The following is an 11,118-nucleotide window of genomic DNA, read 5'->3' on the forward strand; positions in this document are numbered from 1 at the left end:
TTGAACTAGTGCCAGCGCTAAATGTATTGCTAAGTATTCTGTATGCCTTCAGTTGACCTTGCCACACTGCTTTCCATCTTCCTTTCCTTCAGAGTTGGCTGTGGAAGTTTGGTTTGACCAAATTTTAAAAACTTGAACCTGAGACTCCAAATGCTGTAGGCAGAAACACCGAGGATCTTGTGTGGGACCGCAGATTAAGTAACATCCAGCGTGTTATTAAAGAGCAGTTTATAACTCACATAACTAAATTAATATAGGAGGTAGGTTAGCTGATGATATTTGCTGCTTGTATTGTATTAACTAGCTTTAGAGATTGCCTGCTGTGGATGAGTAGAATATGAGGTAGTGGACTGATGCAGTACATACTGTTAAACGCTGATTATTTTTTTGAAAAAATAATTTTAAATGTTTTGGGAAACACTTTCTGGAAATATTTTTCTTTTCAAACAAATTAATACTGCTTTTATAAACACTTATATTAGCAAAGTCACTATCAGTTAATTTATGGAAAAAAGTTACAAACATAATTAAATATGTAGCTGAGTATTCAGGAAATATTTTCTTACACTGTGTGTAGCTCTTAATTTGAATACCACTACTGAAACCACAGATCAAATATACCTCAATGTGCTTGGCATGTAATAGCATTACAACTGAAGGAGAAACTGAAAATTCTAACCAAGATAAAAGCTCTTACTGATCTTTTGATTTTTTTTTCAAAGGAAGCTCCACGAAGAGGAGAGAGATAGTGAATTATGAGGAAAAATTTCCTGTGAAGTCTTTGCCTATGCCAAGATCTGCCTAGTAAGGTTTCCAGAAACATCTATAACCTTAATGATATCAGTTTTGTTTTTCATGTAACGGATGATAACCTGACGTGAGATCTTCTCATGCAGACACATTACAAAATAACTACGGATAGAAGCACATTTCAACATCTTGAAAGTAAAAAAGATTCTTGGGATTTATGACTGCTTAAAAGAAATCAAACAGAAGTGCAGAAAATGTAACATTAAAATGGCAGAAGAAAAACAGAAGTGTTAAAAGTCTTGAGTTTTTGATAAATAAAACATTTACATGCACTTAATTTTGTGATACAATAGCAACACAGTTTAAGGCATTTTGATATATATGTATATAATCTGAAACTTGAAATGGTTTTTAAAATGAATCACTTTCCTTTTTTAATGATGCCTGATGTTATTAAATATTGCTTATATTGATGTAGTGTTGATGGAATATGGATAAATGGTTCCTTTGAATTACATATCTACCCAGCACATTCTCAGGTCAAGCAGGAAGTAGCTAAGCTTAAAGAAGATCACACAGTCTAACCTATCACTTGGCCCATACCTCTTTCAATTTGCTTTTCTAAAAACATGATGTTTTCTTCACTGCTTGTGGAAAGCAGACTAGCCCTATGATCCATCCTGAAACACTAGAGTGTTTTTTTAGTTGACAGTACAGAATCCCATCTGAAATTTCAGAGGCTCCAGTTCTACCCTCTGTGTTACCACCTATCATTATTATCTTTACCAAAATGATCTAGCAGTTTGTTCTCTAAAATACCCCCGGAAGACTCTTTTTGACTGTAACTCTTCAATATCTTGTATAACTAAGCAGTAGTTAAATATGTCACTAGTATAACAGCTATACAGACTTCACAAAACTAGTACATTATAGCTGGGAAGCACTACAAATTAACTGCATATGTCCCGATTTTTTTCCAAAATAATTCATTTGTTGACTCAGGAGTGGCTTATCAAATGCTGCTGTGGTTTTTTTTATACCACTTGGCATTCTGAAGATTTCAAGTCGGTAATTTTGCTTTTAACTGCAGATTTAATACTCATCTGGATGTTAGGTGTTTTGGAATGCTAATAAGTCAAAACATGGTAATTCACTACTGACCTGATTTTGCATTCTTAGGATAAGAGATGCTTGTGAATCAGGTGGTTTGTGTAGAGATTATTTTAAAGACTGATGTTTGCTTATTTTTAATCTACGCTGGTAGGAGAAATCCAGAAGGCTGAACCAGGCTATGAAGAGATGTAGGCAAAATATGATTTATTTTTAGTGAAACTTACAGGACAGTGTTGATTAAAACAAACAAAAAACCCCACCCTTGTAGCACTGAGGATCTTGTGGGAGGGATATGGCAGGGGGCTTAAAACACTGGATTTTGTCATTATCTCTTCCTCCTTGTAAGCTCACTAATACTTCCCAATCCCTGCCTCAGAATGACCTTTGAGAGAGTTGGATGGCAGCCCTTGACAGAATCTTACAGTCAGAACACAGTAACAGCAGCTGAAAAATCACCCATATATCAGGCAAGCCAGCAAATAAAATGAGTGGGAGGATGAAGGAGAGGAAACTGGATATTCCTTTTTCTCTTTTTGTCTGCTTACTGGTGTCAACATGAAAATGAGGTTTTAGATGTGTTAAAAGGCAGAGTATATGGACCTACATTTTAAAATTATTTAATACTTTTTAAGAATAATTCTGGTCTTAGCATGTTTTCAGATAGACTTCCCAGTGTTGTGTAAATCCATACCAAATACGTATGGTCGGCATAACAGTATGAACTTCTGTCTTAGCCCTAAAATTAGAAAGACTTCTGATTTGAGGCTTTTTTAAAACTTAAGAACCTCAGTTTCAAAACCAGACAGCGCTAATTTTCACTTCCATGAAGGCTGACTGTGTCTCTCAGTTCTGGAAATTTGGTGCCTGTGTAGGGGGCTATACATTTTGCTTTCCAATGGGTAGGAAAGATTCCTCCAGGGAATTTCAGTTACAGGTAAGTGCTCTCCAGGGCATGAGGAGGGCAGAGCTGTGCAATGCTGATGCAAGTGTTGGCAAATAATTTTATGCATTTTGATACACTGGCTAAACACTGTCCTTTGAACAGCAGAAAACAGGCAGCCATACTTTCTGTTTTGATAAACGAATTTGAGAATTAGCATCAAGGTTGCAAAATATATGTATTTTTTGTATATTTGCAACTCCATTTTCATTCTTCTTGTTAAGAGAGAAATATCCCTCACTTAACAACCATGCCTTATTCATGTTATTGCTTTTGGCAGTACATGCATTTGTGAACAACTATATTGTCAAGAGTGGAGCACAGGAGAAGAGAAAGATTTCACAAAATATATCTGATGAGCACCTTGAGGCCTCGCTAAGGGTTGCAATCAGTGCCATCGCACCAGACTGATGTTTTAGTTTCACAAAAACAGTGTCAAACATCCCAGTAGTTGTTTTTGTTGCTCTTTTTGCGTTTATTAAAAATATTAAAAATTAAGTTTTGTTACTTATATTCATTATCTACATTTTATATTTTATAAGGGCTGCTTCAGAAGTAATGTCTCCCATGATGTTAGAGGTGGATGGTGGTGGTACAGCAGTAGAGGTTGAACCTTCCCACCAGTATCCAACAACACATGCTGTTGCTGTGTGACAGATGGCAGCAGAGGGGAAGTCTGACAAATCGGTGTCTAACATGGAGTGTGTATGCAGCAGAAGTTTGTCACTGAATTCTTCCATGCAGGAAAAAATAAAAGCACCCACTGACATTCACTGATGCTTTCTGAATGTTTGTGGAGAACAGCCAGTGGATGTGAATGCCGTGAGACAGTGGGTGATGCATTTCCACAGAGATGACAGTAACAGTGGGTCACCTCTGGTGGTGCGGGTTTTGACAAGCATGGCATGCAGGTTCTTGCTCATCAATGGCAAAAATGCATAGCTAATGGTGGTGAGGATGTTGAAAAATAGTGTTTGTAGCTGAGAATTTGCTCTATCAAATAGCGTTATCAAGTAGAATGCTCATTGTATCTGTTGTAGTTTCCATGGAAATAAATAGGAAGCATTATTTCTGGAACAACCTCTGTATATGTGGCCTAAGACAATTCCTGTTTACTCAATGTGGCCTAAGCAAGCCAAAAAATGTTGGACACTCTTGTGTTAGGGTTTGTTTGAAGGAAGAAGATATGTATATGCACACCTCACCCTGCACCTGTAGCAGTTTCTCTTTCAGACTGAACAAACAGCTCTCTCAGACTCTTCTCACAAACAGCCTCCTAATCATGTTCATGGTATTCTGCTTGACCTGCTACAGGATACCAATGTCTTTCTTGGCTAGGAAGCCTGAAAGGGGGCACAGATACTGTCTTACTATTGCTGAACTTAGGCACTCCCTTGACCTGCTGGCAACATTCTTGATGAGGCAGTTCAGTATGTAGTTAGCCCTCCTAGCTGCAAAGCCATGGTAAAACTCTTGCTTAATACACACAGGTCCTTTTCTGCCAAAGCTACTGTCCAGCCAGATGTCCTCAGCCCATTCAGTGGCTTCCAGATAGAAGATTTTTACAAGATAGGACAAGGGGGAATGGTTTTAAGCTGAAGGAAGGAAGGTTTAGATTGCATGTCAGGGGGAAGTTCTTTACAGAGAGAGGTGAGGTGGTGGAACAGGCTGCCCAGACAGTTGTGGATGCTCTGTCCCTGGATGTGTTCAAGACCAGGTTGGATGGGGCACTGGGCAACCTGGTCTGGTACAAGATCTGGAGGTTGGTTGCCCTGCCTGTGTCAGGGGAGCTGGAACTTGATGATCTTTGGAGTCCCTTCCAACCCAGGCCATTCTATGATTTTGAAAACGTACGTGAAAAATATCTGAATTTAGTATAATATTACTTGGTTATTTAATCCATATTAAGGCATACTAAACATACTTGGCATTACTGCTTGACTCAGGCTAGCATATTAGCTCAGTTGGCTAACGTATTATCTTAGAATGTTTATGTATGAAACGAGCTCTTATTGATCCAAACAAGGAGCAATTTTATTTTATTTTTTTTTAATTAATACAGGATTTGGGGTGGTTGGGATAGAAAACCTGTCTTCAAACTTACTTTTTTCTGTCTTTGCTGCACAGAAACTAGTTTCTCAGGGGTGTGTCTCTGCCTTAAACTTTTCGCTGTCCCTGCAAAACTGCGAAAATTGGCAGTGTCTTCCACTGGAAAAAAAAATGAAGTGTGACAACACAAATGGATGCTGACAATGTAGGTAATCTCAGTGTCACCAAGTACAAAATCCACTATCGTAGCATCATAGTGAGGCACTAGGGAAAGTTTATTGCTTGTGGTCGGTGTTTTTTCTTAAGCTAGTCAGAGGATTGTAAGCCACATAAAATGCAAATAAAACTGGGAACTCTGTCAAACATTTTGAATCTCTGATAACCTTGAGGACATACGAGTGTGATTTACGTGTGACTTGAAGCTGAAAAGACTTACCTATGATAATCAAGGTATTAGGGTCATTACTTGGGTGATTATATTTACCATAACCTTATTTTTGTATGTAGAATATTACGATCTTGAAAGAGGTTATTTTTGTTAAAAACTACAGCTAGGTTTAGTGGCATTCTGAGAAAGTGAAAGTCTCAGGGTATCTTATATTTGCTCTCTGTATGATAGGCAATTACTATATGATAAACAATTACTTGCTTCAAGGCTCCAGTCTGCAAAGAATGACATTGATTCCTAGTAGAGTCATATGATTGAAGGATAAGTTACATGATGTGGTTAGACCATGGTTCAAGTGAGAGAATTACTGAAATATACAACAGAAATGTTACTGTCGGTATGAAGGTATTAAAGAAGTATGAGAACGTTTGGGTGTAAGAGCATCAGAAGAAATAATGAAAGAGAAGATGAAAGAATGACATAAACTGATGGCATTTAAATGAGTTTTTAATGAAATCACAGAATACCGGCATGCACTTTGGCAGTAACGTTCAGTGTAGTTATATGTAAGACAGCCTTACACAAAGAGCTAGTAAGGAAGACAGAGTGAATACATCAGCAATGATGCATAGATGTTGCACAAGATTAAGAGATAAAAGTTCACAGTTGTTGTCAAGACATTAACTGTACATCAGTTGCATCCAAAACCCACTGGGTTTTCAGCCTATGAAAGACTCAGAAGACACAGTAAGAATTTGGTAGTTGTTGTTCCTTGACCTGTATGTCACCGTAAGTTGTCCTACATGGACTGCTTAGATAAGTGTATTTTGGATCCTGTAAGTATTTGAGAAAATGAATGTATGAGTAGAATATTTCTTAAATTATCTTTGCATTCTACTTAATCTTGTGTTGAACTGTGATGTGTTAGTTGAACTTTGCACATTTGAATGCTGTTCACTGCACACTTAAAGGTAAAGCAAAAGCCCATCAGATGAGTAGTAGTAACCACTGCTGTTGCAAAGCCTAAAGAGTCTAAGGTATGTAATAATGTGTAAAAAGAATACTGTAGCATTTACATATAGAAACTTAGTTTTAGTAGTAGCCTTCTGTTTGTTTTTAAAATCCTAAACCATAGTGTAAAGTCCAAAGGAAATGCTAAAAATAGAACAAACCTACCTATCATTTTCAAAAATTCTGACATTATTAAAAAAGCCAAAAATCTACTGTTAGTTAAATGAGAGAAAACAATATTTTACTTAAGTCTGCTTAGTTTTAATACTGCTGACGTTTCTGTTAAAAATTACTCGAAATGTATATGTAATGAATGTTTGATGGCAAGAGAATTGGACATATTATTTGCTGCAAGATATTTATTTGGCTCTTCCATTTGGTGATGGTTTTTGTCACTTGAAATAATCTTTACCCCGTATCTTGTGAAAAGAGAAACAGGAGAGACTACATATTAATGATAGAGAGTTTGTCTAGTAAGGACGTGGGTGAGGATTTTTTTTTCCTGGTTCCCAGTCATACAACAGTAAATTCTAAAGCATAGTCAGAATTTATTTATGCTCTTGGTCTGGACAATAGATTTTTCAGAAATCGAAAGAGCTCGTTCTCATTTAGGCTCCTAAATCCACTACATTATGTGTTTTTTATGAATAAGTACTTGGACAGTTCACCTTCATGTGGTTCAGTGCTATGTAGAGGAAGAAGTGAGTCACCAATATTTTCATCAATTTTTCGTTGTTTGCTGTCTGCTGCTCCTCTACTTACCTTCCTGCTGTTCTACTTAGCGCACCATTAATATCCCAGCTGCTCTGCTTCTTCGATCTTTAAGATGTGTGACAGAAAAAAAAAGGAGCTAACCTGGAAATCAACAGAATGAAGTTTCTGGCAAAGAAAAGGAACAGAAGGTTGTGGAAACTAGAAGTGAAGACCTCATGGAAACAATTAACAAATCCATAAAACCTGGCTGACCACTTAGAAATGGCCAGGATATTCTTGCACCCAGGAGAATGCTAGTTTATTTTGGTCACCAACAAATAAGTTTTGCCATCGTTACAATGTGTTTCATCTGCCTTGATGAATACTCGGAGAGCAGTGGCATTTGTTCAGTGAAGTAGTACACAAGAAAATCAGACAACAAAATTTCTCTGTAGTTTTGAGTACTTACTGTGGTTCATTAGCTAATCAAAATGTATTTCTGAGAAACTCAAGAGTGTATTTTTCTTTTTTTGTTTTATGAGTTCTGTTCAGAAACTAAGAAAACCTAAAGCCTTGTACCTGGTCTCTCATAGCCTATGTATTCTAGCTTCTTTGGCAGCTCTGTTACTTATCTTTCTAATGCAGGAAACATGACAAGCCAATTGTCTGAAGTCATTTTGAAAGGCAATCAACTAAACAAATACTCCTGCTGCGAGTCCAGGACATGCAGATGCATTAATTTTCAAGGAGTTTTTTGCACCTGTCTACCTATCACTGTGTTGACAGAAGGATGGGAGTAAAGACTGCACCTTTGTATTTTCTTTGATCTTTATGTTCTTTTATACCACATAATGACTAAAAGCAAACAAAATCTGATAAAAGTTATTTCTTAATAGGGTAGGTGAACATTGATTAACATGATTGTATTATAAAGTACATCTCTGGAAAATTTACTGATTCTTTTCTAATACACAGTGTTGACTGATGTTGTGTATCAAGGACTGTGTAATGCCATTTATTTTAAAATATTTTGAAGATTCATTCAACCATTTGGTTAACATTTGATTTCATAACACTTGATTTCTAAGTACAGGTCAAAAAGATCATCTTGCAAACCATTTTAAATCAGAGAAGTCTTTAAATTGCCTTTAATCTGAAAGCCCTTTGACCAGTTTCCTGTAGCCTTTCCAAAAGCATGCTCTCATTGCTAAAAGAATAAATCTGATAGTTCTGGCCAAAGCTGTAAATGTGTTCCAACAAGAGGCTCTGGGGAAAAGAAAAAAAACAATAACAGCTGTAAAGTATATTGATGCACCTGTAAAATTGTACTGAAACAGCAGTGAAACCTTGCCCGCTCTTCTGATTGATTTGGTAAGAGTCACCGTAAAATGGAGAGTCCTCAGATAGAAAAAGGAAAACTTTAACTATGTACCACTGACATGATAGGTAATAAATGATGTGTGTGTATGTATATATACAGGTATGCACCATGCAGGCACACAGGCTTTTATATATAAATGTGTATATGTATACACATATGTATAGGTAATAGATTATCTCTTTTACACGTGTAAAAACCTGTATGGTGCATTGAGATGAGAAAAAAAATTCTATTACAAAATACGGATTCTTTGCTGATTAACTGCATTTATTACCTTTACATGGTAATAGTCATGGATCTGTGGTGAGTCTATTTTTTCTTATACTGAGTTTCTCAAAATATACCCAAAGGAGAAAGCCTTGAACAACCAGATCTGAATTCAGTGTTGCGTATGTTTCAAGCATGAAATTAAATGAAGGACCTCCTGTAATCTTTCCAACCTGAATTGTATGATTCTAGAAATCGTTTTCAGAAAAGGTTTTATTAAGAGGAAAACTTGAATAGTTTACTAATTTTATTTAAAAGATTCTTAAAAAGAGTAGCTGAGGAAAGCAAACAGGCTTGTCAAATAACTTTCTCTCTGTCATATTTCCTGTGCCTGGACCTACCTATAAGGTTAATATCTTTTGTGCTGCAGCAAGTCCCTGTGATCTGCTTGTACGAAGTCCACCAGGAAGACCCGATTGTATGTTTCTTTCCTGTTCCTCTTGAAAATATCTTGATCTCTTTACTATGCTGAGGGCTTTTTCCATTCTCAGTCTTATTCTCTGCCTCTTTCCATCAAAAACTCTGCATGCCTCATCCTGATATAAAAAGCTGTTATGCTTCATCGTACTCTCTAGAGCAGAAGTAATCTACTCCTCCTTCCAGAGGAGTCTTTGTGAGCCTGTCAGTGCCATTTTGAGGGAACAGAAGTTTCAAGCTGAGAAAGAAAACAGATATTGTCCAATGTATTGATTCCTCACTGGTGTTTCTGTACTTTCTAGAGGCTGATGTCTTAATTAAAGTTTACAGTTTTTCTGAATGTAGGAAGACTTACTTAGATTTTGTAGCATTTCTTAAAGTGTACAATGTGCAACTCATTACATATCATTAGAGTAGTAAAAACTCTTCAAATTTTGTATGCACTGTAGAGGAAATCCTTGATATTAACTGAACTATTGCAGTACAGATGGCCATCTCCACAGATGACCTAATTCTAGCAGTATACAAAATAGATTAGGCTGTTTCATCTCTATTACCCTATATACAGCCCAGGTTTCTTTTGCAACTGGTTTCAAAATATTCTCTGAATCTCAGCTGGTAGGCAAACATGTTAGCTCCAAGAGATATGAGTCAGGATTGAAAAACGTGTTTGCAGAAGGTCGGTTCATTTTAATGTGTTGTTGAAACTACTTCTGTCTGGAGAAAAGAATCCAGCTAATCCCAGTAGAAAAATAAAAATGGAGCCCATGCTGAAAAATTAGCCCAGCGGGCATCCAGAGCAGTACAGTAGCTTATTGGTTTTCTCCTGAATAATTTATCATTTTTTTCTCTACATGCTGCTGAACTATCTCGATGCGTCATCTGTGTGCTACAGATACGTATCTTTCTAGTGCTGCAGATGGTGACTTGTGTTTTGAATATCTGAGTACGGATTGAGCATGACCTGGTATGTGTAATGACCTGATATGGACGTTGTCTACATGTGTGGTACTGGTGTTCAGAAGAAAATTTTTCACAGTTGTATCATTTTAGTGTTTCAGGTTTTTTAGTCCTGTTGAGCTAAAGCCAGGGTAAAAGACAATTTTTAAAAAAAGAATTGAAGAGATGGTCAAATAGTCTAAGATTATGAACTTCATTGTATTGTTTTATTTCTATCTTGCAGAGCAGAGACACGTACCAGAAGATGAATTTTGCAAATAGATTTTGTGGCCATTGGGGAAGTGGTGGTCCAATGAAGCCTTTGCAGTGCGTTATTGCTCAGTTTTCTCTACTCCAGTTTAGAAAGGAGGGAAGGCTAGTCATCTGAGAGTGGTTCATTACATCCTGTAGGTAAATAGATATTTGTCTTAATTTCTGGAAGGGACTCTGTGACCATTTTGTCATAGAAGTTTATCATTCATTTATGTCTTGAGAAAGTTATTGGACTGAGAGTTGTTTTTAGGGTGTTTTTGTATTGTTGTAAACAATTTTTGATTCCTTCTTATCAGTAGACTGGAAAAGACCGGAACAAGTGTGTAAAAAAAAAATTCTGTAATGTGGAATGGTGGTATGAATATTTTCTAGTAAGTCATCCATATAAACGTAGCATGATCTGATGTTATATGGTCTGAGGTTTTGTCCCTTCTCTTATACAATGCTTACCCTTCCTCATCTGGTGTACTTGACTGTTCTTATCACTAAATGAGGGTTTTGGACTAGAGTAACACTAACAGCATGATTTGTTGAAATGAACATCTACTTTCAAAAAATTGTTATGTGGAATGGTACCTATGTGTGTCTAAGAAGGAGTGAGAAAGGGGTAGGTTCATGCCTATTCATGAAAGTTACCGCATTGTTTTCATACTGAAATGAAATAGCTTTCAATATCTTGGCTCAAATGTTTCTGTTACAGCAAGGAGTTATCAGTAACAACGCTACATCGTATCTGTTTTTACTACTTTTGTCAAGTATGCATTATGTTGGACAAGACCACTCTATTATGTAAAGTGATACACTGTAGTAAAACTTGTCAAATTACTATAGATTATTTACTTTATAAATGCCTTTAGCCTAAGCTCCCAAAGGAAAAAAAAAATGCCTTTGTAGAAT

At 36.6% G+C, this 11,118-nt stretch overlaps 1 long non-coding RNA gene across 5 annotated transcripts in view; it reads left to right on the plus strand.

The window, feature by feature from the left end:
* The window catches only part of LOC110394659, a 75,688-nt gene extending 72,464 nt beyond the window's left edge, over window positions 1-3,224 (plus strand). The window contains exons 5-7 of one of the 5 annotated variants that reach the window (XR_002435783.1): window positions 93-260; window positions 723-804; window positions 3,084-3,224. This is a non-coding gene — a long non-coding RNA (uncharacterized LOC110394659). Of the gene's footprint in view, window positions 1-92; window positions 261-722; window positions 1,201-3,083 lie in introns of those variants that run through there. The other 4 variants (XR_002435781.1, XR_002435784.1, XR_002435782.1 and 1 more) reach the window with 4 other exon arrangements.

The sequence above is a fragment of the Numida meleagris genome, chromosome 2 (assembly GCF_002078875.1).
Source record: "Numida meleagris isolate 19003 breed g44 Domestic line chromosome 2, NumMel1.0, whole genome shotgun sequence".
In the NCBI taxonomy this organism is placed as follows: Eukaryota; Metazoa; Chordata; class Aves; order Galliformes; family Numididae; genus Numida; species Numida meleagris.